General features: G+C 40.8%; 1 non-coding gene across 1 annotated transcript; it reads right to left on the bottom strand.

Moving 5' to 3' along the window:
• Positions 1-1003: 1003 nt before the first annotated feature.
• Positions 1004-1061, bottom strand: LOC148827790 (U7 small nuclear RNA). Its single transcript, XR_016093285.1, has one exon. It is a non-coding gene; the product is annotated as a U7 small nuclear RNA (small nuclear RNA).
• Positions 1062-2937: the final 1876 nt, after the last annotated feature.

The following is a 2937-nucleotide window of genomic DNA, read 5'->3' as shown; positions in this document are numbered from 1 at the left end:
TTACTGCAAAGTCATTCAGAAGGGAAGTGATCCTGCTCAGCTCTCTGAGGTCTGGTAGATACATCTTCCTCATGAGTAATGTAGGATCAACTTCTTCAGGCTGGAGGAAGGGCTTGCATTTTGGCAGCAGTGACTGGCTGAGTAGTGACTTCTAGGACCTGGTCTTATCAGGTTGCTTTGCAAAGTTTGTCAGTTCTGCTGAAATGACCTGTCTCTAGGAAATTTAGGAAGCAGAAGAATGACTATCTGAAAGGTGACATGATCTGCTGGCTGTTTGACGTGATCATGAATGACACAGGAAATGCGAGTTCTTGCAATAAGACAAAACAAGATCCATAAAACACTGGCAGAATTGCAAAATGTGAGATGATAAAAAGACACCTGTTTCTGCCCAATTTCAAACAGGGGATCTTGCACATGTGTGATGAACATGATAATCACAATATTACAGAAATGACAGCAGCATTGAACGTGGCGAGACGTAAAAGATTGTTAATTCTCTTCAAATACTCAGAGTGTCTTTATTCTGCTGTATTAATTTACTGTGCTCATCAGGCAGTAACAAACCTGTTACCTACACTGTTCCCAGAACTGGATAGGTGACTCCACATTCTACAGCTCTCTAGCATAGAGGAAGTCAGACTACAGAAATGGAGAAAATCTCCTCTTCAGAAAGTGGAAATATATTCCTTAGAAAAGTTCTTTTCTCAAAGTTCAACACTCTCTGCAAGTCACTCATTCCCACCTTGCGCAGTGTAGTGGTTATCACATTCTCTTAACACATCAAAGGGTTTCTTTTTGAAAGCAAGCTAAAACAAGTGATCACTTTTCTCACATTTTTCATTGCTGACGTTGCTTTATGGGTCTATTTTCTATACTGTGCTGATCAATTGAAAACGAAAAGGCGGAAAAGGGAATCACAGTCAAATACCAGGAATCATAACTGTATGGAAGCACACAGCTTTATCGTGATATTCAAGTGCAATATCTTTTTTCACCAAAAATGGGCTTCCTGACTTCAGAAAGCCTTCTAGACAAATACTAAAAGAGCAAAAATTCCACATGGTAAAGGAAATGAAAACACATGTACCTTACCAAACTTTGAGTACAGGCCAGTCAGGGTGATAATACAAGATGATTTAAAATTCAACAAATAAAACCTGTCAACTGGTAATCCCAACTACTCATAAAAAACTGAAGTGGCAATACACAGAAGGTGACTCTTGGGTGTAAATTAAATCCATGCAAGAAGAGGGTTTAGTGTTATATTTCCAAATCCAATATGCAAATGAGAGATCTGGCCCAGCCAATCACAAGTCTCCCATGGTCTGGAATGGAGCTGATCTTCTCTTCTAGTTATTCATGCTGGAGTTAGGTTACATATTAGCATAATTAATATAACAGCTACTCCAGAAACAAAAAATGTAAACAAATACACTGGATTGTGACTGCAACTGTTAGATTGTAGCTCTGGAGATGACCTTGTAATTCTCCTTGTAAGGTAAGGAAGAGGAGGAGCTTCACCAATCTGTTTTTCCACCAAATAAATTGGCTTTCTGACTTCAGAAAACCTTCCATTTATTTTATTTTTTTTAAGAACTTTATTTTAATTTCACAAACAAATACAAATATTCACAAAATAGGAAATTTTAATAAATATACCCAAAACAATATACATGAAACCATCTCATTAGGTTATAGCTGTCTCTAATAATGAACAGGGCCAGGCTACCTGCTCCCTTCACTGGAACCTCGATGTCTATAAACACCCCCATGTTCCTCACGCCCCACAGGGTGTCCTTTCCACTCTTCACCACAGCCTAAATCAAGCAGTGGTCAGGGTGAGGTGAAAGGGCCTGTAACCAGTCCCCCAACTGGCCCCAGAACAGATTCCTGTTCACATCCGACTGCTGTCACAAAGCAAGAGTTGGGAGTGAGGCACCTGTGGTACAAGAAAGGTTCATAATGGTAATAACATGAGAGACAATAAAGAACCAGAGGGAAAATGTCCCTGATTGCTGCAGGTCTTGCAAAATTTAATTGTGCAAGATGATGCCAGGTGTCCCACAGCACCGACATACCTTCAATTGCCCCACACAAAAACATATCCATTGCAGGCACCTAGTCGGATTGTAGAGGGCAGATGTCTTAAGCCTCTATTTACACTGTCTGGTAGCAAGCGAATCTTCCTTGCTCCTGTTCTTATTCCATCTCTGAGCTGAGTTCCATGAAGGACTATGGAATACTGGCTAAACCAGGTGCGAATGTCTTCCATCTCTGCAAACACTGAGAACAAAAAAAACATGCACAGTTGAATAGGGATTGTCCCAAGGGCCTGAACTTTCACTGTTTGTACCTCAAACACCTCCGCACATTGTTCAAAGGGAGGGTAGGTAGCAGAAACAACTTCACCTGTCAAGACAGAAAACCGAGCTGCTCCAGGTGAAGCTTAAACTCACAACCTCGGCATGACTCCACTGATTATGTCATTTTACATGGCCTGAACCAGGAAAGAGATTGGAAGTCAAGAAGTTATGGTGTTGTTTATATTTGTAGCAAAGCGAGTCTTTTGCTCGTGAAACCTATATAATATCGTGTTCAAGATGATTCGCTGCGTGATCTCCTCCCTGCGTGTCCTGTACTGCTGTGTTATTTCGTTTAGATTATCTACGTGGTGTACAGATAAAACTCAACTGCATGAGAAGATTTTCGGGTTCGACAACAGCAGAACCTAAAAACATATTAGATGACCATGACATGATTTACACAACCTCCTGATCTGGAGTCAGACACGCTACTGTTGCACCACAATATCACTCGCTACAAGTGCTTTTAATTTCCCCAAAGACAAAAATCAGCGTCCATGAAAAAGATTTTTTTTATTCTCTCCTGTGAGGAGTGCCGCTCTTCTGAAGAGGGTCTCTTCTTCCCAGACCA

This window comes from Atractosteus spatula, chromosome 10 (assembly GCF_055471065.1).
Source record: "Atractosteus spatula isolate fAtrSpa1 chromosome 10, fAtrSpa1.hap1, whole genome shotgun sequence".
Lineage (NCBI taxonomy): Eukaryota > Metazoa > Chordata > Actinopteri > Semionotiformes > Lepisosteidae > Atractosteus > Atractosteus spatula.
Note: the sequence above shows the minus strand (reverse complement) of the source record. Positions and strands in the feature narration are given on the sequence as shown.